This window comes from Camelus dromedarius, chromosome 14, assembly GCF_036321535.1.
Source record: "Camelus dromedarius isolate mCamDro1 chromosome 14, mCamDro1.pat, whole genome shotgun sequence".
NCBI classification, from domain to species: Eukaryota; Metazoa; Chordata; class Mammalia; order Artiodactyla; family Camelidae; genus Camelus; species Camelus dromedarius.
In genome coordinates this window covers 54,839,381-54,864,719 of record NC_087449.1, presented here as the reverse complement: position 1 = coordinate 54,864,719, position 25,339 = coordinate 54,839,381, and the positions used below count along the sequence as shown (strand labels likewise).

The following is a 25,339-nucleotide window of genomic DNA, read 5'->3' as shown; positions in this document are numbered from 1 at the left end:
TCATTTCACGGAGCGTCCTTCCTGGGCTGTGTCACCCTGGGCCCTTGATCCTACATTTTAGTCACAGTACGCATCTGGAATACAGATGGGAGGCTCGCATCCCCTCTCCCAAGCTCGAGGCGTCCTCCTCCCAGGTCCTCTCTCTCTGAAGAGTTGGGTTTGGCTCTTCCCAAGCTGCCCCTTATCCTCCTGTAGTTTCCTGAGGATGGTTCCTGCTGGGAAGCCTGGGTTCAAGTCCCGGCTCAGCCACTTAGCAGATGAGTGTTTTTGGCAAGTTTCTGGACCTCAATTTCCTCATTCAAGGACTAACCAGGGCTACGGTTAGTCCAGATGCTCATCTCCTAGGGCTCCAAGAGGGCAGTGTTCTCATCTGTTGTGTTTATGGCTTAGAACAATACCCTTAATAAACATTTGCTGAATGAATGAATGAATGAATGAATGAAAGTTCTAGCTCAGTGCCTAGACACATAGCCTGTGCTAAGTATCTGGTCACTGTTATTAGTATTCCTACTGATTCCTGAACGAAAACCTCCTGACCAGCTAACCTCAGGATTCCTGCTGCTCAGCCTCTCTCTCTCTCTCAGGATCAATGAATAGGCTGATGTAGGGTATATCAGTTGTTCCTGGAAGGGTTTCCTAGTGTGAGTCAGGGTCCCGGAGCCTGGACACCTGGGCTGGTAGAAGGGGGTTGGACAGATAAGACCTTGATCTTGCAAACTTCAGAAGGAGGATTGAGGCATTAAGGCCTCAACTAAGGCTGCTATCTGTGGGGCTCAGCCGGGCAGGCAGCTCTGCAGGGACTCCTCCCAACTGGGGCCTCACTCCACACCTCTGAAGACTTCCCTGAGACTGGTCTATCTTTTGGGATACAGGGACCTTCTTTCTGCAGCTGGAGTGAGGGACAGGTAGAGTGAGAACTTGGATAAAAATGGGGAGACTGGCTCCTTGCATCAGTCAAATTTCCAGCCGGAAACAGGCCACCCCCTGGAAGAGGCAGCTGGAGAGAGAGTTTAATGAAGGGCCTTAATCTCTGCAGGGGTTGGAGGGTTAAAGGATGGAGGGGCACCCAGGGACTGGCAACAGCCCAGAAGAGGGGAGGGGAGGGAGTAGGGAAACTAGCTGCAGGAAAGGAGCTGTGGCCTCAGGTAGACAAATCAACACAGTCAACCCAGCCCAGCAGGGAAAAGGGAACCAGGGTGATAAATACCTGACTCCTCTCTCTTCCTTTAGACACCAGTCTTTCTACAGAGCTGCCATTGATCAATTCCAAGTGGAAGCCAGAGAGCAGAGAAGCCCAGGTACTTCCCCAGGTAGAGAAAGGTGAGTCAATCTGGAGGGGCAAAAAGCATACACAGCCTGCTTTGCTTTGGTTTTTAGCACATCTATGCATGAGTGGCTTTACGTACATTATTATACTATTGTTACGTATTACATATATTCTGACAGTCACTCTGGGAGGTGAGGAAACCACGACTCAGAGAGATAAAATGACTTGTCCAGGTCTTCTGACCGCAAAACCATTTTCTTCCTTCCTTCCTTCCTTCCTTCCTTCCTTCCTTCCTTCCTTCCTTCTTTCCTTTTTTTCTTAAAGAAAAAGCTATTTTAATGAAGTCTTTAGAGTTAGATGGGCGATAGGGATATATTTAAATATCTTAAAAGCCAAAGAGATACAAAGCACAGCCACAGTGTGGACCAATGTCCCCAGAGCTGGGAAACCAGGTGTGTCTGAATAGGGCAGCCCTAAGTAGGCTGTGGAGGTGGGAGTCCCAGCACTGAAGCTCCGGGAAGCCCATTGCTTTCCAGTGGGCAGGGTCAACATTATCAATAATTATCAGTTTATTATAAAAGGATATAATTCAGGAACAGCCAGATAGAAGACAAGGGTAGGGCAAAGTATGTGGGAAGGGGTGCGGAGCTTCCAAGCCATCTCCGAGTGCCACTCCCCGCAAATCTCCAGGTGTTGACTAACCCGGAAACTCCCCATGTTCCTTCCGTGTGGCATGATTCTGACCGAGCTCACACTGACTTTCTGGCTGTGTTCTACTTTCCAGGGGAAAATCTCTCTTGACCAAATAATGGTCCCACTCACATGGGAGGAAATTCAGAGGACAGGGTAGATGGGGGAAGATGTTTTATACCACGGAGCTTCTTTGGAGCTTACCAAACCATTCCAGGGGCCACCCCTGAGGAGGAGTCTCATTCATCCTGTGATTCAATAGCTGTGAAATTGACAAGGTGAGGGGAGAAGGGGCTGGGCTTGAGAGGGGCATGGCCCTTGGAAATCAATGAGTAATAAGGTAATTAGCACCTGGCAATTCCTCCACCTAGAGAAATACACGTATGTACAAAGAGGCATATACAAAGATGATCATGGCAGCTTTTTCTGTAACAGTGACAAACTGAAAACCTCTAAATGTCCATTGTTCTGTGTTTTGATTGTACCTGGGGTTAATTTATAGAGGTGACTGAGTGACAACAGCGTGAGACCAATGCCATTGAAAGAAATACTGTGACTTACAATTCCAAAGAAGAGGGGACACACCACACTACACAAGGCCACATGGGGAAACACCGGGTGTGGTCAGGAGGCCGCAGAAGTGAGAGGAGAATGTGTCCCAGAACCTTTATCATGGTTTCCTTGGGAAAGAATGGGCGAGGTAGGGTCGTCAAGTTTGAACAAGCTTACGATTACTAGTTTGAATAATGTCGGCAGGCTCTGAGCTATAGGGGGTGGCTCCTGGGTGTCCAGTACCTGGCCCTGGGGGGATTTAGGGCAGGGGAAATACTGACTTGGTGTGTGACAGTTAGACTGAGGAGGTGGTTGGGGATATGGGTTTTGAATTGGTTGGTCTGTATATGAAAGGTGTGTTCTCAGGCAAGTTGTTGACTATCTCTAGGAATTGGCTAGCCCTGGGAGAAGTCCTCCCAGGGTTGCAAGGCCCTAGGATGTGAAAGCATCTCAAATACAGAAAATTTAAAATATGATAAATACATTTAGGGAATGACTAAAAAAATGACAGTACATTTATATTTTAGAATTTTATATGGTAGTTAAAAATAGTAAGTTAGCTCTCCATGTTCTGACATAAATGACCTGGAAGACATTGTTAAGAAAACAATTTGTGGAAAAATTCTTACCCATATGATTCCATTTATAAGTGAAAAAAAATCAAAATAAATCTTAAACTTCTGTACATCTATATGTATATGTGCAATGTGCCAAAAAATGTATGTATGGACAGCAAACTAGTGTCCCTGAGAAGGAAGTCTTTTTCTATATCTGTATGTTTGAAAATTTTATAAGAAGTGCATGTTCATGTATTTCCTGTGTAATTAAATAGAAAATAATTCATTTAAAAAACAACCCAGGGTTGGGGGAAATTGGGTGAAAGTGGTCAAAAGGTACAAACTTCCAGTTATAAGAGAAGTAAGTTTTGGGGATGTCATCTATAGCATGGTGACTAAAGTTAACAGTAATGTGTTGTATATTTGAAAGCTGCTAAGAGAGGAAGTAGCTCTTAAAATTTCTCCACACAAGAAAAAATAAATTTGTGACTATGTGAGGTGGTGGATATTAACCAAACTTATTGTGGCAATCATTTTACAATATATACATACATCAAATCATTATGTGGTATACCTTAAACTAATACAAATGTTATATGTCAGTTACATCTCAATAAAATTGGAAATGAAAATGCAAACAACTCTTCTTCCCCCAGATAATGTCAAACCTGTGTGATGAACACAGTGATGGGGAAGCATGGGGACTGGTTGGTGTGGAAATAGAGAGATGCGGTTCCTCACTTTGACAAGGCAATCAGGGAGGGCTTCCTGAAGGAGGTGAATTCTGAGTTGTGTTTTGAAGAATGGCTGAAAATTAGCCCGGTGAAGAAGTAGTATTCTAGAGAAAGGCAACAGTATGTTTGAAGGAGTGGAGAAACATCTGTATTTAGGAGCATAAGATTTGAAAGGGAGAAAGCTGAGGGATGAGGCTGGAGAAGTGGTTGGGAACAGATCTTAAGGGGCCTTATAAACCCAGCTGAGAGGTTTTAATTTCACCTAGATGGGACATGAGGAGGCTTGGAAGAGCTTTCAGCTTTGACTTGAGGGGGCCAGGGTCGTGAGGCCAAGAAGAGGCAAGGCAGTGAATGGATGGGCTAGAGTGAGGATAAGGATCTGGGGCCATGCCTGTCCCCGTCACCACACTCCAGGCACACGGCTCTCTTCCTGAGTGCTAATTCAGTGACCTTCCACATTTAAGGAGCACTGGATCACCTGGAGGACTTGTTAAAAACCTTGCTTACCAGGTTCCACCCTTAGAGGTTTTCAGTAGGTCTGGGGTGGGTCTTGAGAACTTACATTTCTAACTGGTTCCCAGGTGATGCTGCTGGTTGGGGGCCCACGTGGAGAACCTGTGCTCTAACAAAGCTTTCCTTTCCCACCTCAATGCCTCTGCACTTGCTGTTCCCTCTCTTTCCCAAATCTTTGTCACCTCCTCAGAGAAGCCTTCCTTGACCACTCAAGTCACTATCTTCTCAGCCTGTTTTATTTTGTTTAGAGCGCTGGTCACCATTAGAAATGATCTTGCTCCTGTATTTGTCAATTTATTGATTTTTTGCCTGTCTGCCTCCATTAAAATGTAGACTCCAAGAAGTCAGGGATCACTCTTTGGGGGCCCAAGACAGTGCTTGGCATGCACCAGATGCTCAGGAATTATTTATTAAATTTAAAGCAACTAGAGTGGCTTCCTGCAACCTGCGGGAGTTGGCCAGGCCTGGGGTTTTCTGGTGGAGGCACTGGTGATGGGCAGCAGAGGAGAAGGCTCTTTGGATATTGAACTGAGCTGTTGACACAGGTTAGAAAAACTCATCCTCTTTTGGGGGGAGGGACAGGGTGGGGAGAGAAAGTGTTTAAAATAGGTGACCTTTTCAAGCAGATGTGGGAGGAAGGAAGGGCCCTGACATCACAGCTGAGAGGCCCAGAGCTCTGTTGTGGTCCAGGGGCCAGGGCCACCAGAGCAGGCCCTGGGCTTGAGTCACTCCCACCTGTAAGTCAGGCTACCAGTCCAAGCCTGGGGGTGGGGGTGTGGTCCTGGGGCAAGGGAGGGTGTCGGTGGGCAGGTGGGGAGACGGGGCAGCTGCTGCCCAACCTGCATCTCCCTTCTTCCCTCAGTCCTCCTCCAGCTGGTGGCCTGCCCACTGCATTATGGGGGCCCAGGCCAGGAACAGGTCCTCAGTTTCCTTTTCTGGGAAGTGGGAGGAGGGGGAAGGATCAAGTCCAGGCTCCTCTGCTTGTCACAGGTGACCTCATCCCAGCTATTCACCTCCACCCATTGCACTCACACCCACCTTAAGTTCTAGAACCAGTCCTGCCTTAGGCCTCCATTCAAACTCTATTCTCCCCACCCTCACCTCTGGACCTCCTCTCCAGAGGCAGTGCTCTCCACCCCCAGGTGCTGGGTGCAGGCGAAGGAAGAGCATGGGCTTTGGAGCCTGACAGAGCTGGTCCCAGATCCAGTTCTCCCCCTGACACTGTGGTGAATCTTTTCTGACCTCAGTTTTCCTTTCTATAGAGTGGGTATATTTACCTTCTCGATTGTGTTGAAGGTAAAAAAGACTCCATTATGAAATTGGTTTCCTTTGCCTTTTTTTCTCCCCAATTTTTTTATTGCAGTAAAATACACAAACAGAAAATTTGCCATCTTAATCATTTGTAAGTCAATGCAGTGGCATTGAATATATTCACAGTGTGCTACTCTCACCACCATCCATCTCCATAACTCTTTTCATCTTATAAAACTGAAACTCTCTACCTATTGAACAATTATTCCCCATTCCCCCTGTCACCCCAGCCCCTGGCAACCACCATTCTTTCTGTCTTTATGATTTTAGTCGACCCCTCTATGTTTCTCATGTAAGTGGAATCATACAGAATTTGTATTTTTGTGACTGGCTTATTTCATTTAGTGTAATGTCCTCAAGGTTCCTCCATGCTGTAGAATGTGTCAGAATTTCCTTCCTTTTTGAAGCTAAATAATGTTCCATTATATGGATAGACCACATTTTGTTGTCCATGTATCCACAGACAGACATTTGGGTTGCTTCTGTGTGAATACTAGTACTATGAACATGGTTGTACAAATACCCCTTTGAGACCCTGCTTTCAATTCTTCTGAGTATATACACGGAAGTGGAATTGCTGGATCATATGGCAGTTTTATTTTTAATTTTTTAAAGACTCACCATTCTGTTTTCCATAGTGGTTGTACCATTTTACATTTTCATCGACAGTTGTTTTGCCTCACCCACTGGTCCCCCTACCCCCACTCTCCTAGTTCCAACTACTGCTGCTCTGAAGCCTTTCAGAACTCTGCCCCAGCCTCTGGCTCCAGCTCGTAGTGGGGCAGGAAGGTTTACTAAACACCAGCCATGCACCAAGTGCCCTCCCAGGTACTCTGTGTGCATCAGCTTCTTCATTCCCTCTTACTGCTCAGGGGTGTTATGTTGCCTACTGGGAGAGAGAGCCCTGGGCGGTGTCCTGACCTGCCCAAGCAAAGATCGATGAGCTGTGAAGCTGGAGAAGTGGGCAGGGCCCACCTGACAAAGGGCCTTGAATACACTTTATCTCAAGGGCAATGAAGAGTTACTGCAGGTTTTAGACAGGGAGGCAACGTGATCAGACTTGGGCTAAAAACAGAAAAGAAAGGAGGATTATGGTTTAATTTCTACTTCCCAGAGCGGCAAGAGAGGAGATCTTAGCTTGGCAAAGAGGGAAGGTGATGTAGGCCGGGCAGATGGCAACAGAGCTGGCACCTGTGACCTGGAATGAGCCATTTGAGCTGGGATTGGCTGAGGAGCTTAAGGTGGGTCCATATTGCCAAATACAGGGGCTGTGTAGTTTTAGGCAAGTTACTTTGCTTCTCTGAGTCTTAAGTTCCTCTTCTGTAAAAGGACTTAATCATGGTAAAACCTCCCTGGGAACTGTGAGAGTTCAGTGAGAATATTAAGACATGCAAAGCACTTCAGCCGGTGCCCAGCACACGGCAAGTACTAGTAGCCTTGGGGATTGTGGGAAGTGAGGCATCATCATTATTGCTATTATAATCCTCACTGCTCCTGGGACGACCTCCCAGGCAGGCTGGGGTCTCCAACCCCCAGGAACATTCCCAAGCCTGGCTATTTCAGGTGGGCTCTACTGGATGAAATCTGTCTCCTCTGCAGGGAGAGCGGGAATGGCGCTCCTCGCCCTCCTCGCCCTCCCCAGCTCCTCCTCTTGGCCTCAGGTCTATTTCCAGCAGCAGGTGTGGGTGATGAATCAGAGCCAGGCTGAGTGGACATGGTGGCTCTGGGGGCCTGAAGCTGTCACAGCCTCCCTCCCTCAGCCTTGCCAAGAGCCCTAGGGGCATTCTTCTGAGAAAAAAGCTGAACCAGGGATTTGCTGTGTGCAGGGTGCTTGTGAAGACAGAGCACGGTTTCTGGAGACAGAGTATATGTGGCACTGGCAGGTGAACTGGCCTCTCCAAGCCTCAGTATGCTTGAGGCGGGAAGCCCCATAAATAGACTGGCAGGACCCCCAGGCAAGGCCACTACTCTCCTGCCAGCACCGTCTGGTTGTATCTCACTTTTTGCCTCTAAAGCGGCTAACTTACACCTAGAATTCTATTGGTTCCCTCAGCTCACTTCTGATTGGTTACTTACTTCACTCCTGATTGGTTATTACTCTCACTTCTGATTGGTCCATTTGCAGTGCTTCATTTGCATGGAGCTCACTCCTGATTGGTCTATTTCTGCAAAGCTTTTTCCTGGTTGGTCAACTTCTGTTGTACTTTATTTACATGTGATGTTGCAAAGTGTAAAACTGGCAGCCTATAAAAGGCCTGTATAAACTGCCAGGTGGGGTCCGGAGCTTGAAGTGTTAACTCATGTGGGCTTGTTGGTGTAATAAACCTGAGTTCTCCAACTCTCCGAGGGCTACTTGGAGTGCTGCTTGGTCTTTCACCTGGATCCAGGTTGCTGTCACAACTGAGCTGTAACCCATTTTTCTGCAACATGCTCATCAGTGAAATGGGGATAACTATGTGTACCTTGTAAAGGACCACTGTGAGGTGTAAAGGAGGCCACCTCAGAGACTGTGTATTGAGCCTCTGACTGTATAATAACACGGATCACACTTTGTTACAAGTGTATTACCACATCTGCTCCTCCTCCCTGCATGGCGAGCAGCTCCTGGGTAGGGGCTGGCTCTCATTCATGTTTGCTCTCCCAGGGCAAGCGCTTGGCCTGGCACAAAGCCAGTTCTCCATACGTGTTTGTTGCATGACTGACTGACCCCATCTAAGACTGGACCTTGTGAGATTGTTAATGGTAGAAATTGTGACCTTAGGCCAGAGGCTATTTAAATGCACAGAATCTCTTCCCAAAAGAAAACCCTGCCTTTGGCTTGCCCTTCCTTAAGCACCTGTATACCAAGAGCTTTGCAGCTGATTTCATCAGTCTCACAGCACCCCAGAAGCAGGTACTATTATTAGCCCCATCTTACAGAGGAGGGAACTGAGGTTCGGACTTGCTTTTGGTCACGTGTAGACCTAGAGGTGGAGCTGAGACCAGTCCTAGGTCTGTCTGAACTTCTTAATTGTCCCGAATATTGCTGGTGTAGACAGAAGGGGGAGTGGGGAAGGCACTGCGAGTGGATTTCCTTTCTGACCTGTGCTGCCTCAGGGTGGCCAGGACCTCGGGCCTGGAATGGCCTATCTGCATGTCTGTGTGTCCCCACTAGTACTGAGGACTTCTAGGGCTGGGACTATGTCTCCTTCCACTTGGTAACTCCGGGGCTCAGCCTAGGTTCTGGCATAGAGCAGGTGCTTAATGTGAGTCTCCTGAGCATGAAGATGGCTTTCTCTTTTGACTGAATCTGCCAGTGTTGAGGCAGCACAAACTACTCCACTTGAAGGCATTGCCCTTTTGGGCACCAACCCAACCCCGGCTGCCAACAGCAGATGCAGAAGATGGTCACTCCCTTGGCTGAGCTGGTTTCTTAGTAATAGTCAGCACTTCTCTCCATTTCAGATTCTCCCTGTCCTATCCCAGGTCGGCTCTCCCTCTCTCTTTCTGCCTTCTGAGACTCTGAAGTTCTTCCCCGTCCCGCATCCAGCTCTCACACCTGGCCAAGCAGGACTTGCTTTGGAGGTCACTGAAGTTGTTCCGTGTAAGGTGGGCTGGGCCTTTTACTTAATTCTTTTGAGTCCCATTGTCTTCAGTCATTGCCAGATCCCCATTTCCTAGCGCAGTGCCAGACACATGATTCACATAGTTGGTGCTCAATAAATATTTGTTCAACAAATGAACAAATCTCAAGACTCAACGCATCTGCAGCTCTGTTGAGCTCTGTGCTGGCAAAGCTCTGGACTGATGTGTGTGTGTGGTCTTGGCATTTCCAGGCCTTGGTTTTTCCACCTTTGAAATGGATGGGCTTGATGGAACCATCCCCGTCCACCCCGGTATCCACAGTAGCATGCTGGACAGATGGTGGGCATCCCAAGTATAGCCTCCACCCCCACCGTACACAACCAGATTTTGATGAATCTCAACTGTTGTGGGGGAAGCAAAGCCCTAAAGCAATTTGCAACCATCACAATTCTTGACCTGGGAACTAGCCACTCACTGTGAGATTGGGGCTTCACAATCCTCGGTGGTGCGAGAGCCAGTCTCCCTTTTGTTCTCTTCAAGGAAGCAGATTGCAAAGCATCAGGTGCGAATGGCATTATTGCAGGGGTTCATTTGTTCATCTCTTTATCTATTTACCAACTATTTTTGGAGCATCTTCTAAGTACCTGGCCCTGGGGATACAGCAGTGAACAAGAAGCCCTTTTGGAGCTTACATTCTGGTGGGAGAGACAGGAAATTAAAAAATGAGGATACATATTCAATGGGAAGATTTCTAATTACAAGTGCCGTGAAGGAAATCGCCAGGGTGCTGGGCTAATGGGAGCAAGGGATTAAGGGTTACCTTAACTGGAGGGGTCAAAGCTGGTCCTGAAGCTTCATTGAAGAGCTTTTTTGGGCTGCAACTAGAGGATGAGAAGACACGGACCTTGCCAAAAAGCAGAGGGAAGAGCACATTAGGCAGAAGGAACAGCATGTGCAAAAGCTCTGAAGAGAGGAAGAGATAAGCGTGGATCTTTTCATTTCCTTAAAAAAGAAAATAAATATAAAACTGTAACTCTTTAGTTACTAGTAATGCCAGATTAATTTTTTCACTCAGCAAACAAGCTTCTACTGTGTAGCTGGCTCTGTGCTGGGTCCAGGGGACAAACAGTGATGCACGAAAGCAACATTCTTGTCACACACATCCTGGACCTGGCACCCCATGGAGATGAGCCCTTCTGATGTTTGCGAAGGGCTCCCAGCTTGGATCCTTGGGGAATCCAAATAAACCCTGCAGGTTCTGGCATCCTAGGCCTCCCGCCGGCCAACCAGCCGCTCCTGGCCTCCATAGGAGGGAGGCTTCTGTTTCCTGCCTCTCCCTCCCCCACCCACCTGGGCACAGAGGGCCTTTCATCCATTGTTACTGCTTCCTGCCCATCCATCTCCAGCTGCTGGTCTGAACCCTGCAGATTTACACTGACAAGCGGATGCTTTTACCAGGACCCTCGAGGGAGAGAGGGAGGGGAGTGGCCTGGGATAGGGGGAGAGGGGGAAGGAGGGCAGAGCTTTGTGACAAGGAAGAGTTTCCTGCCCTGAAGAGGTGACATACCCTGAGGGCTGAGGGGACCGGAAGCAGGCTTCTGTCCCCAAAGTCTCCCCCATGCTAGGGGAGGGAGTGATTAATGACCCCTGACTCAGCAGGGCCTCTAAGCCCCTTGGACTAGGTTTAGGTTCAGCAACGTCTTCTCCAGCCCCATTTCTGATGTGTGGAATGAGCACTGGGCTTGGAGTCAGGAGACTGGGGTTTATGTGCCATCTCCACCAACTCTTAGCTGGGTGACCTAGGCAAATTCTGTAGCCTCTCTGGGCCTCAGTGTCCTCATTTGACAGGTGGGTCTAATAATCCACCTCCAGCAGTGTTGTGAAAATGATGTGATCACGCAGGATCGATGGTTGCCAAACACCATAAAATGAAAAGCATTTTCTCCCCTTGGGCTCTCCTATCCAAAGTAGGAAGGTTACAAACTGGCTCCTATTAAGGGAGGCTTGGTTGAAACCCACTGTGTGCCAGTTGAAGATAAGAAGCAACAAGACCCAGTTCTAAGGGAGGGAGACGAGGAGACACAGGCATCCTGCAGTTGGTTGAAGCATTTGAACAAATCAGTCAAGAGTGGGGCTCTGGAGCCAGCCTGCTTGGCTCTGCCACTTACTGGCTGGGTGGCTGTATGCAAGTCACTTAACCTCTCTGGGCCAGTTTCCTAAATCTGTAAAATGAGAATAATAATTACCTACCTTGTAAGACTGTTGTGAGGATTCAATTCTTTAATATGTATAGAGCACTTAGTATAGTACCTGTCACATAGTAAGTCTCAATAAATAAAAGTTATTACTAAAGGGACTGCATTTCGCCCAGAACATCCCAGAGCCAAGCTGCAGTAGTCATGGTGGAAAGGAAGGCAATGTTGAGTCACCAGCTGGTCGGGCATCTGTTCTCCACAGTGGCTGTGTTCTGTCTGTCCAGGACAGCACAGCATCAGGGACCATCAGTCCCGCCAAGGCCATGTGCATGAAGTTGGAGCTGACCCTGAACCCCGAGGGGCTGGGGCTGTGGCTGTGCAGGGAGAGCAGAGGCCACGTGGTCCCTGTGGCCAGCGGAGGTGCATCTCCGAGCAGCCGTGGTGGGCTCTTGCTTTTGGGACTGAGCACCGGCTGGTCCACACTGTGCTGGCAGGGCTGGCCCACCCGCTAACCATCTAGGCAAAGATTCCTGCCCAGTGAAATGAGAACCCTCAACTGGACTTGAGGGTTCAGTCCCCACTGCCTCGGTGGGAGCAAGAAAGCTCAAGGAAGCCCCCAAGCCCCAAGAGAGAGGGAGGAACAGGATGGGAATGTGTTAGTTGAGAATAAACTACTGGGGCTTTGGATTTGTAAGGGATGAGGACCCCAGGACCCCTTTCTACTGGCACATACATATTCTCTGGACATGGCCACTCGTTCCCACCAAAGCTGGCCTGGAGAACAGCTGAATCTCTGACTATTGCTCTTGCCCTGGACTACCAGGAAAAGCTGCCCAGTCGTTTCATGTTCAATTATGACTAAGAAACCACAAGACCTGATGAGTTGGATAAATCCAGCACATTAGAAGAGAAATTATCATATGAAAACAGTTCTTATTATATATAGGTGCTGACAAAGTCAACACAGAGTGGAGATGAGGTGGCCTGGGGGCCCCAATCCAGCTGGCACCAGAGTGAAAGACGGTACGAAGAACTGAGTCTTAAACGGTGAGTGTGGATGAACCAGCATCAGGAAGAGCGGTCCTGGCGGAGCGCACCATGTGAGCAACAGCTTGGAGGTGAAAAATGGCATTTGATGCTCCAGGGTACGGCAAGTGGAGATTCAGACGAGGCACAGTGGGAGATGAGGCAGAGCTGGAACTCAGGGTTCTGTAAGCATGTGTTGGGTCATGATCTGGTTGACAATGAGAAAGGGTTTAAGTGGGGGAGGACACATCAAACTTTGATTTTTCTCAAACCATCCTGGTTGAAGTATGCAAGATGGATTGGAGGGTGGAGACTGAAAGCAGCGAGATCACACAGGGGTGTAGGGTAGCAGTGCCCCGGGAAGTCAAATCGGGGAAAGTTTCCTGCACCTTTGTGTTGTTTTGAAGGCTAAATGAGAATAATACACTCATAAAGGGCCTAGCACAGTGCCTGGCACATAGTAGGTGCTCAAAGGTTGCCATAAATATGGTTAAATGCTGAGGGTCTGAATTAGGACTGGTTTGAGAAACACTGAGAAAGTCAAATCTGCGGGAATCTTTGACTGACTGGATGGCGGAGTGAAAGAAGAGAAGTCAAAGAATTCCTTAAATATTTATTAAGCACTCACCATGTTTGTGAGCCGGTTCATTCAACTAGTGGTCCTGCTCCACTCATACACAACTTCTACTTGAGCACCTACTGTGTGCAAGGTACCTTCTAGGTGCTGAAGCTACAAAACGAACCAGAGCTGGCCCCTGGTCCCCTGGCATTCAGCGTTCAGACCTGGTCAAAGATGGAAGGACCAACTGCCTGCTTTCATCAGATGGCCCGAGCCCGCTAGGGCCTCCACAGACTCTCCTGGCAGTCTGCAGATGTCTCAAATCCAGCACGTCCCCAACTGGATTCCCAACCCCACCCCTCCCACCTGCACATCCCTCCCCAACCAGGAAATGACATTGTGACCCACCAGGCACTCAGGCTAGAGACCTGGGTGTCCCCTCCATTGCCCTCTTTGTCTCTTCCCTCAACCCCACCCCCAATCGAATCCATCTGCAGCCTCTGGGAAGTTTATTTTCAAAACATATTTTGACTCTAATTTTCTGTGTTCCCTTCCCATCTCAGTCCAGGCCACCTATACTTCCACCTGGATACCATGTCTGCTGCCTTCCTGCCACTTCTTGCCCCTAGCTCCCTCCATCACCACCCCACACAACAGGCAAGAGCAAGCTTCTTAAAAGGCAAACCACACCCCATGAGTCCATTGCTGAATTCTGCTCCAAGAGCTTCCCATTGACCTGGAATTTAATCCATAAACAAAGCAGGTCCTCAAAGCTGGCAGAAGTCTGGCCCTGCCCCCTTCCAAGCTCCTCTGGCAAGTCTACAGCCCTTCCCTCTTTACCCCTGCACTCGTCTTCCAGTTTCTGGAACCACCGAGCTCCTTCCCACCTTAGGGCTTTTGTGGATGCTGCTCTCTCTCCTGAGATGCCCTTCCCTCCATTCTTTGCTGGGCTGGCTCCTTCTCATGATCCAGGTTTCCATTTAAATGTTCCCTCCTTCCAGAAGCCTCCCTGCCCATCCTGGTCTCCCCTGTTCGTCTTTATCTCAGCACTGCTCTTTTTTCTCATAGCACTTATCCCAAGTTGCAATTATTTTGCTTCTTGACTTTTGTGCTCTCTCTCCATCACCCTCATTTGACTAGATCTCTTGAAGGCAGCATCCACATCTGCCTCCCTCCCTCCTGTGGTGTTCCTCCCACCCAGCTCAGTACCTGCCCTGCAGCCAGCCCCATATTGATATTGGCTGAATTCTGAGGTTCATGGGTCCGGCCAGCACATCAACCCCCTGCAGCATCTCCCAGCTCCCCTTTTGTTCAAACAGAATCGCAGTCTCTCCTCTCCACAGCCTCAGTGGAATAACTTGTGGGTTATCTTGTCATTTATCAATCTCTAATAAACCAGGTTATTTTTAGAACAGGTGAAAGCAACGATCTAACCTCTCTGCGAGGATTTTCCACTCCCATCTGCCTTTCTACTACAACGTGGTTTCCTGTGGTGGTTGCGGAGGCTGCCAAGGCGGCAGGCTTTGTTATTCTGGGGTGCAGAGCAGGGCCTAAAAAGAAAACCAAGCCCCCCCTTGCACCTTCTCCCACCCTGCATGGTGAGAAATTTGAGGTGCCTCGTACTCTCCCCTGGCACACAGTGGAAGCCTGGGAGGGAGCCCGGTGCTCCTCACTTGCTGTGTGATCTTGGGCTCATCACTTTCCCTTTCTGAGCCTCAGTTACTCATCTGTAAAAAGAGGGGTTGGACGGTTAATTGCTAAAGATTCTGACTGCTAAGATTTGGATGAAACCATGAGCCAGTGAGTCTTTTCCATCCCTGGACATCAATTAGACAATGGTCTCAATTCTTTCTATGAATGAAATGTTGTCCGTGCTTCTTATAGCACTTATGCAAATGCATGCAAATTAATGTAAAAATAAAGGACCCAGGTCTGGCCAGACCGGGGTGGGGGGAGGTGGTGGAGAGAGAATCTTAGCTTGTGTTTTCTTCCTGCTTGGATGCTTTTCCCCACATCCTACTCTACAGAGAGGAAACTGAGGCCCATAGAGGGAAAGTGACTTGCCCAAGGTCATGAAGCAAGACGCTGGCTAAGCAGCAAACAGTATTGGCAGCCAGGTCAATGTTCTATCACTTTTCTTACCTGTTCCTCCTGCCATTCAGCTGCAGACCTGGAGCTGGGACCTGGCTCTAAGGGAAGGGAGGTGCATCCTCCAGTCAACACAAGGTGCACTGGAATAAGCTTTGGAAGGAAGTTCCATCAAAATGGTCTATATTTGAGGCAGGGAGATAACTTTTTGGTTATGTGATAAAGGTCAAGATATCCTTTGAGTCAGGCGTTGAAAAATGGGGATGTGGAGAGAACATTCCATGGAAAAGGAACAGCATATGACAAGGAGTGGATGCAGAAAAGAGGACAGCACAGCCATGTTCAGGTGGCCCTGCTTGTGAGGTTGACTTCAAGACAAGCTCCATGCTGTGTCCCCTTCCAACCAGGATGCTCCCCTACCCCGACCCCTGGTCTCTTGCAAATGGAATTTCTGGAACCTCCACTGCCTGAAGGATAGAACACCTATAGGGAAATAGTGACAAACAAGCTGTAGAGTCACGTCGGTACCAACTTGTGTACAAGGCCTGAAATGGCAGGATAAGGGAGCTGGACTTCATTCTGAGAGCCATAGGGAGCCATTGAAGGTTTTATGACAGTAAGAGAAGTCATCAGATTCCTGTTTAGGATGACCTGATTGGCTGCCAGAGGCAGAAAAATCAGTTGGAAGACTGGGGCAGTAGTTCCAGTGGTTAAGACAAAGGCCTGAACCCAGTTGAGGAGGCAGGGATACAGCATGGATGCTTGTCTGAATGGAGCAGTCTGAAATTGTTGGGATGGGGAAGCAAGCAAGAGGACTGAGAACAGTGAGTTCTGCTTAATCCAGGGGGGAGGGAGGCTCAGGCCACTTCTCTCTATCCTTCTCAGGACTGGCTATTCCCCAAGCTGATGCCCAGGCAGGAGCGGAAGGAGGTTCTCAGATCAGTGGAGCAGCTGCCCGCCAGGAATCCAGGACAGAGGGCAGCTTGACTTGGTTCTCTGGGGACTTCTATTCTATTTCTCTAACTTGTTAAGGAAAGACCCGAGGGCCTTAGGGGACCACAAGCCAATTATTTCTCAAACATTTATTTAGTACTCACTAGGGCAAAGTATTAGTGCAGGGGGCAGATATGCTGAGGCCATATTTTCTGAATCTCAAACTGGGACATGCTATCAGCATAGGAGTTTTTCAAATTTGGGCTTTATCTGTAGGACAAGAACTTTAATGACACCTGTTGTAAGTTGAATTGTGTCCCCCCAAAGATATGTCAAAGTCCTAACCCCTAGTATCTCAGAATGTGACCTTATTTGGGAATAAGGTTGTTGCAAATATAAGATGAGGTCATGCAGGAATAGTGTTGGCCCTTAATCCAATACAAGCAGTATCTTTATAAGAGGAGAGAGACACACAGGGAGAATGCCACGTGATGACAGAGGCCAAGACTGGAGTGACGCAGCTGAAAACTGTAGAATGCCAGGGACTGATGGCCATCACCAGAAGGTGGGAAGAGGCTAGAGAGAATCTGCCAGAGTCTCAGACAACACGGCCCTGACGCCACCTTAATTTCAATCCTCTAACCTGTGGAACACTAAGAGAATAAATTTCTATTATCTTAAGCCACCTGGTTTGTGGCCTGTATTAACAGTGGCCCTAGGAAGCTAATAAAACATTGAAATAAATCACACTTAACTCTTGTCCATTTCAGCCCTGATCACCTCTTTAAAGGAGGGTATATGTCTAGAGCAGACATGTTCATGTCATGCCCTTGCTCAAAAGTTGTCCATAGCTCCCCAGTGTCCAGGGCTGTGCTTTGACGGACTTCCTGCCCGGGCCCTGGCTGCTCCCCAACCTCAACACTCAGCACCTTCCCCTCCCCTTTCAGCACCAACACACCTTCTCCTCTTTGGGCCTTTCCTCTTGTTACTCCCTCCACATCTCCCCTTCTGCCCCCAACACCTGTTCTCTCTTCCTTTTCCTTGATGGAGCAGTTAAGAACAGACTTCCTGATTTTGAATCCTGGCTCTGCCATCTCCTAGCATCTAGCAGTGAGACCTATCATCAGTTCTTACTTCAATGCCTCAATTTTCCCACCTATAAAATGGGACTACCAGCAGGTCCTCTCTCATAGGTTTGTTTGAGGATGGAAAGGTAGAAAATTCCCTAGAGGCTTACCCCTTTAGCTTGCAGGAAGCACATGAAAGTATGGTCGTTATTGCCTCCCTTTTGCTTGACATGCTGTCCTCCAGGAAGCCTCCCGGACCGCTGCCCTGGCCCCCTGCTGGATTGTGTCTCTCAGGTATCTTTGTTGTGTTTGTGTCTCCACCGGAGCGTGCACTTCTTAGGTTAGGGAAGAGGCCGTTCTGCACCCCTGCATCTGAGCATACAGCAGGTGCTCAATAAATGCTTGTTGAATGAACTATCAAGCAGAGAATTAGCAGTAGCCAAGGAGATCTGGGAGGCAGAGCTTGGGGACAGCTTTCATAGGACAGTCTGCCCATCCTTCTGGAAGTGAAAGTCTTACCATTAGTTTTGAAAGCATGAGAAAGAAAGTGAGAACCAGAGAGAAAAAGGCAGCAGGGAGAGTGCAGGGGGCAGAAGCCTAACCCTGCTTTAGCACCCCTGACCTTGCCCCCCAGCCCCGGCACATCCTGCGCCCTGTGGTGCTGTCACCCACGCACACCTACCCCGTCCCCAGCTGGCAGCTTCCTCTGACACACATTTTCCATCACTGGGTGGGGCAAAGCAGGTTACAGGTGAAAACAATCTCCGAGGTTTCCTCTCTAGGGTCCTTCCCCCACTTCCCAGCCCCTCACCTGCGTCTGGTCTGAACCTACCTGTCCAAAGCTCCTGACTTTAATGGCGGGGGGTTAGTGCTCACTTTGGCAGCACATACACTAAAATGGCAGGGGGTTAGTCAGGAGCCAGAACATTCAAGACTGTGTGAGGTGTCGCCTGGTGTCTTGGATCAGGTACGGGATCGGGGGTCAGGATGATTGCTCTGCTGCATTTGAGCTGTGTGATTCTGGGCAAGCCTCTTGCCCTCTCTGAGCCTCCTTTCCCCATCTATAAAAAGGAGGAGTCATTCCAGTCCTCTGGGACTGTTGTGGAAATTAAATACAACAATGGAAAGAGTGTGAATGAGTTCTACCGATTTGATTATTTGTGAGGACAGGAGCCCAGTGGTCCCTTTCTCTGTGCCCAACACCATGCCAGGCACAGAGGGATCACAATGGCTTAGACTCCAGTGCTTGTTGAGTGTGAGGGAGTTGGGGCCTGGACTCTAGCGGAAAGAACCCCAGAATGCCCTGGAGTTGGAGACCTGGGCTTGGGACCCTCTCACTCTCTATGTGACTTTCTCCTCTCTAGGCCTCAGTTTCCCCAATACAGTAAGGGGATTAACTTGGATGCGCTCTACCTCTTCTGGGTCGGGCATCCCAGACCCTGTGCTGTGCTAAGAGAAGGCCAGGCCAGGTAAGGCTGGTGTGGACTTCGGAGCTGTCACCATTTTTAAGCTACTCGTTAGAGCCTGGGGTGAAACCTTGGCTCAAGGCCAGTCCTCCTTCATTTCCTCCCACCAGCTTCTGTTGCAGGTTCTTGTGTGTCACTGGCCAGCCCACATCACTGCCCATCTCATCAGCCCGGCTTCCTTCTTCTGGCTTCACAAGCCCCTGTTCCTCTTTCAAGACCAGCTTGGGTGTTCCTTCTTGGGCAGCCTTCCTGACTCTCGGTCACAGTTGGGCATTTCCCCCACGGAGCTCCCACAGCACATCCCACAGCCCTCCATCACCACACTTGCTCCCTTGCTTAGACTAAGTGCCTGAAGGAAGAAGACCTGGCTCTCACTCACTGTTGCATGTCAGGCATTCAGCACAGGACTGGGTGCACAGCTGATGGTGACAGATGGGTAGGTGACACGGATGGGGAATAATGAATAAATGGTGGTGGGTGAAGGAATGAAGGAACTAGAAGATGGGTGCATGGATGGGCATATAGGGCCATAGGTGGATGGTTAATATCCAGGGCCATGGATGGATGGTTGGATGGATGATCCTATGGGTGGATGGATAATTGGTGAATAATAAATAGGTCAGGAATACTTAGCTACCGATCATCATTTTTTAGCATCACACATCTCTGGAGTCACCAGACACACCCTGGATGCACCAGGGAAATCCCTTTGCTTCCAGCCACTCTTCCACAGCTCTGGTTTCCCCTCCAAAGCGTGAAGGTGGGTCAGAATCTTCCGAAGAGAATCTGGGGTAAGCTGCCCATTAGAATGTCTCCTTTCTCACCCTATTATAATTTCCCAAGCAACAGTGCAAAAATAATGGTGATGAATTTACTGTGAACTCTACCTACCCCCCTAGGCTCCAGGTGTGGGTGTTTCTAGATAATCCAGTGTTGGGGCTCAGAAGGAATTGCTGACTATGGTGTTGGCAAAGATGCCAAGAGGCCCCGCAGCCGCTTTCTGGTGTGCCTAGTCTAGCTGCCACTTTCACTGTCCCCATCCTGGGCAGCCCTTGCCTTCCACCTGTTAACAACAGCCCCCAGCCCCTGCAAAAGAGAATTTAACAACTTACCAGAAGTCCTCAGTTCTCTTCTGCCACCCTACCCACCATCTGTCTCAGGAACCTAGAAGAAAAGGGATCAGAACCCACTTTGGAGGGTTATTACCTTCCCCCAATCTGTCCAGTAGAATCAGCTGAGACAGAAACATTGCCAGAGCCAGAGACAGAACAGCGCAGTAGGTAGAGACAAACTTTGGAGCTACAGGTTCAAATCCTGCCCCATCAGGGTGTAACTGACCTCAGGCAAGACCTTCCTCTGAGTCCCTGCAGCCTCATCTGCAAAGTGGGATAAACAGCCCCACTTCAATCCCAGAACCCTTGTGAGGACTGAATGAGATGCTGCCCAGTACTGGCCGCACAAGGCTACAGAGCACTGAAACGTGGCCAGGCTGACCTGGATGCTCCACGAGTGTAAAGATACACACAGGATTTTGAAGACTTAGAAAAAGATGGAAAAATCTCAAAAGCTTTTCTATCAATCTTAATTGATAATATTATATGTTGATGATATTTTGAAATATTGAGTTCCATAAAATATACTGTTAAAATATTTTTAAGATGCTGCTCAAAAGTCCTTCCGCTATGTGGCTTTCCCAGTCTCTCCTGGAGTGTGATGGTTTCCCTTCTGCCTTGCCACAGGGTTTGCACATGCCTTTGTTACGGCTTTTAGCAAATATTGTGGTTGTCTGTTTAGGTGCCTGTCTCCCTGACTAGCCCATGAGCTCCTTGAGGTCAGGGATTCTGTCTTGGTCATCTCTGTCCCTGGCTTCCTGCACAGAGCCCAGGACACGGCAGACAATCAGCAAAAATTAGTTGAGTGGATAAATACCCCAATGAGCAAGCTGTGTGAGTTTTTATTATTCTATCACACCTGGAGTCCTAGATGAATACCTCAGGGTACACGTCACGCGAAAACCATGATCAGAGCCCAGGCAGGAAACAGATGGTGTACGCACACTGAGTAATTTGAAGAGTTTAATCAAGGGTCTATTAACAAAGACATGGGCAGGATTTAGGGAAACAGGAGGGATGGTGCTGTATCCCCCGGCTGGCAACAATGGGGAGCTGTTACCACCTATGGCCTGAAGGGTGGAGAGGGAGAGGTTACCTGGACCCAGGTCCAGAGACGTATGTACTGGCCACCTGACCGGAGCTGTAGCCTCTGGGTGAGGGATATAGGTAACCTTGGCAACCCTACAGGAAGGGGCTGGGGACATAAATAGGCTGTCCCCACTCTCCACCTGCCTCTGCCCTCCTGCCCCACCCAACCAGAAGCCAGAGGGCAAAGGAGGCCATCGATGTCACCCATAGAGGTCACCCACCAGGCCCAGAACAGAAGGAGATGGGAAAAGGACAGTTCTGGAGGGACAGAGAAATCCAGCACTAGAGAGAACATTACACCCCCACGATCTTTGAGGGCCTCTGGACATCCTTAGATAGTACAAGACACAGTCACAGCCCACCGCAATCGTTAGTTAAGCAACTACTGCGTGTTGGGTGCTGTGCTAATCCATTTTCCAGGCTCAGAGAGTCCACATAACTTGCCCAAGGTCACACAGCAGGAAACGGCATGGCCAGGACTGGAACATAGGTCGGCCTCAAAATTCCACTTCTCATCACCTCTTCATGACTTCATGTCAGGCAGTCTGCTAAGCACTTTATCTACATTATCTCTACTCCACCACAACTCTGCAAGGCCGTGTCTTTTTCCTGTCTCAGAGAGGTTGAGTGATTTATCCAGAGCCACAGAGCTCACGGGAGGTGGGGTGGGGCAGGGAAGCAGGGTGAGAGAGTTTGCCATTAATTGGGGCAAGTGACTGGCAGATTGCACGGTGGCAGCCTCAGGGATTTTTTTAGCCCTATTTGCCCCAACGGGTGGAGCCACCTCTCACCAGGTGCCTCCTGGAGCCATTCACTCCCCAGCTGCAACCACAGGATTTAGATTTTCAGAGCTGGGCAGGGCCCTCAGCATCCTCTAGGCTGGCTCTTGCTTGTGACTCTAAAACCGGTAATAATTATGGCACTGACAGCCGTGGCTTCCTGAGCTCCTGGTATATTCACTCATTGTCTTCCTCTCCATTGTTACTAAGTCTGGCCACAACTCTCCCTCAGGACTGTGTGATACCTGCAGGCAGGTATTAGGAGCTATTCACTTTGCAGATCAAGAACTGAGGCTGAGAATGCAAAGGACTCACCCATGGTCACACAGCAAAGTAGACCCTACAGAGCCAGACCTGCCCCCAGGCAGTGTATGCAGCTAAGGGCACTGATTCTGGACTCAGACAGGCTGGGTTCATCCTGGCTCTGCACCTACCAGATGGGTTGACCCCAGCAAGTCATTTTTTTGTGCCGAAATTTCCTGTAAAATAGGAACGACAGTACCTCGTTCATTTGGTTGTGGTAAGGATGAAATGAGTTATTCTACATAAAGCGCTTAAAACATCAGTCAGAACACTCTAAGGGCTTTAGGATTGTTTTACCTCCAGGTCCACTGAGTTTTCCAACCACATCTGCAGAGGCTTCTAAAATTGTGTTCTTGCATGATCCTGGCTTTCACAGCAACCTACCGAGTCACTGCCACCCACTGGGGCGTACACTGTGCTTCCTGAGCTCAGGCTGGTTTCATCCAGCCCTCACCACGACCCTATCCCCACTTTGCAGACAAGGACACTGAGGTCCAGAGAGAAAGAACGCTCAGGCCAGGCCCTCCCACCTCAGAAATCATGGAGCCAGGATGGCCACTCTCAAGTCAAAGCTAGGAATCGCCCCCCTCCCAACTGCAGGAAACCCAGATTGTTATGATTATTGGTATTGTTGTCCAAAACAATCCTTGAGACAATGACAATGCAACAATCATGGAGGGTGCTTATTTCTATTGGTTCCACAATCATCCCTCCGCCGCCCATGGGGAGGGGGCCTGGGGCTTTAAGAAGAGGCTCCTCGAGGCAGGATGAACAAACAAGCAGTGAAAACCCTGCAGCTGGGCCCCAGGTGCTGGGAGAGAGAGTGGGGCAGGAAGCGGGCAGGCCATTTCTTTCTTTCCTCTTCTTTCTTATTTGTTTGAGAAGCAACTTTACTTTCTAAATCGGTCATTGTCACCCGTTGGCCCCCGCCCCACCTGCGCCAGGGCCTCTGGTGACAGGGGCTCAAGAGGAAGCTTGAGGGGGCAGGCGGGACGCGGGTGCTAGGTGTGACCAGCTGGGGCCCAGCTGGACTTGGGGGGAGGGAGCCTCTTCCCCGGCAGGGCCTTGTGGGCAACCTTTGGGTGATCAGAGCCTGGCAGACAGTGCCTGCCTGAGGGGTGACCTGGGTCCTCTAAGTTCAGCTGCCAGAGGGCAGGGACAGGGGCCAATCCTAAATAGGGAGGTAGTGGGGCAGTGGTTAGGGGCACAGCTCTCGAATCAGGCCCATTTGGCTTCCAAGCTCTGTGACGTCACCTCTCTGAGCCTTTGTTTTCTCACCTGTAAAATGGGAGAGGTTGTTGTGCAGATTAAACATAATTAAATAACATGACCAGGGGAAAGCATTTAGTGCCTTTCCTAGCACTTAGGATATTCACTAGCTGGAGACTGACTGAAGAGACCGACAGTTATTGGGCATGTACTATGTGCTGGGTGCTTTTAAAGCATTCTACACATATTGATTCATTTACTCAGCACAATAATACTCTCCCCACTTAACAGATGAGAAAATTGAGGTACACAGAGAGGCCAAATGCATTGCACACACAGGGGCAGATACACATCTTGCAGGCTGTCAGCAGAGCTGACATGATATTGGGGGATCCCTTTAAGACAAATAATATAAAATTATGAATATAAAATGAGGTACAAGGCCATGCAAGTGAGAGACCTGAGGCTTAAACTTCATGAGCCTCACTTTAAATCTCCCTCTAAGCTCCAGACCACCCTGCTAGCAAGTGGCAGAGCCCAGGTGGCCAGCTCTAGAACCCACAATTGTTATACTGCTGGTAGACGAGGCAGTCACTGCCAAATGTCACATAAGATGCCAGCGAGTAAGAGGCAACACACTTCCACTGTGCTCGCCATGTGCCTCACACTCTTCTAATTTAATCCTCCCAATGACCTGGTGAGGTGAGCACATGATTATCATCCCCAGTATACAGAGGAGGAAACTGAGGCTAGAGAGGACCAGTGACTTGCCTGAGGGCACAGAGCTAAAAAGTAGCAGAGCAGGATTCAAATCACACAGCCTGACTTCAGGGACTGTATGTCTAGCCACTACAATAACTGTCACCTCCCTCATCAAAGGGAATCAGAGCTTCCTGTCATCACTCCTCGCCTCCCTTTGCAGGTCCCTCTCCTACCTGACAGCAGCTGGAGGTGGGGACAAGACACTGCAACTCTGGAGTCAGAGATGCTTGGATACTAATCCTAACACTATCTGTTGCTTCCTAGCTGTGAGTCTCTGAAGCAGACTTTTCATATCTCTGAATTTCAGTTTTCTCACCTGGAAGAGGATTGCATAACTTAAAGGGTGGCTATAAAGTCTAGATGTATTGACTATTATTTGACATGTTTTGTAATGTACTATCAGTAAACCATATATTCTGTGTATATTGTTACCTCTGTTTCTAGACCATATGGCTGCCGTGGATAACACTTCATAGCGTGATCTGGAGGACCAGAGAGAAGGAAAGGTGAAGTGTCTGGTCTGTATTAACAGTTCAGGACTGGCAGAGATTACTATCACAAAGGCAAGGTGCGAGGTCATTTGTGAGGAGTGGATTCTGGAACGGAGAAAGAGCACAGAATGAGGTGTCAGGGAGCCCGCACTCGGGGTGGATCTCTCCCACCAGCTCATTGTATGACCTTGAACAAGATGCTCCCTCTCTCTGGGCTCAGTTTCTGCATTTGCAAGTTGCATGCATTGTCCCCCCAGTGCATGAATGAAATTGACTCTAAGGTCCTTAAGAGATTGAATTTCTGAGTAGGAGCACAGCACTATTTTCTGGGACCCCCTGAGGGCTGCTTCCACGGAGGCTCCCACTTCTCTTTGGGTGCTCTTCACGGCTACCCTTGAGACAGAGAGGAGGGTTTGCAGTGAACTCTCTCATCTCATCAGCTCCGGCAGGGCCACAGTGTTGTGGCTTGGCATGTGGGCTCTGCAGTGAGATCTGATCTCTGTTTCCTCATCTGTAAAATGGGGATGGAGATAATAGACTTCTTCATCCTCACTGTACAGATCAGGAAACTGAAGTTCCAGGAGGCAGAGGACTTGCTGGAGGTGATGGCTACCATCTTGTTTTTGTCCTTCTGTCCCTGTCCCACCCTCCCACAGGTATGGGCTTTCCCAGTGTGGGAATCTGGGCTCCTTCTCCCTATCCCAGAAGGCTGGGTCACACTGTCCTCTTCTCTCTGCCTGGCATCCTGTCTCTCCTCCCTTCTTCACCTGGTAACTTCATCCAGTGGGATCAGGCCCCTAGACCAGCCCTGGTGCCCCCACTTAGAAGGATGGTGACTCTGAGTAAGCTGCCTTCCCCCTCTGGGCCCCTATTCCATCATCCATGAAATGAAGACAGCAGTCTGCACCTCATATAAGGGAACGCTCAGCCTACCCGGCACCTGACCCATTGTGACGTGCACGAAATGTCAGCTTTTTTGATCTTTGTCAGTCGTCTTTCAGATCCACCTCAAATGTTGCCTTCTAATAGGGCTGCCCTGGTGCTTCCGCATGGACCCAGTTTCTCTGGGCTC

At 49.1% G+C, this 25,339-nt stretch overlaps 1 long non-coding RNA gene across 1 annotated transcript; it reads right to left on the bottom strand.

Moving 5' to 3' along the window:
* Window positions 1–17,264: 17,264 nt before the first annotated feature.
* On the bottom strand, window positions 17,265–24,360 carry LOC135322836 (uncharacterized). The gene is made up of 3 exons (XR_010383738.1): window positions 24,209–24,360; window positions 19,635–19,686; window positions 17,265–17,428 (listed from the first exon to the last, which is right to left on the bottom strand). It is a non-coding gene; the product is annotated as an uncharacterized LOC135322836 (long non-coding RNA).
* Between the last annotated feature and the right edge of the window lie 979 nt (window positions 24,361–25,339).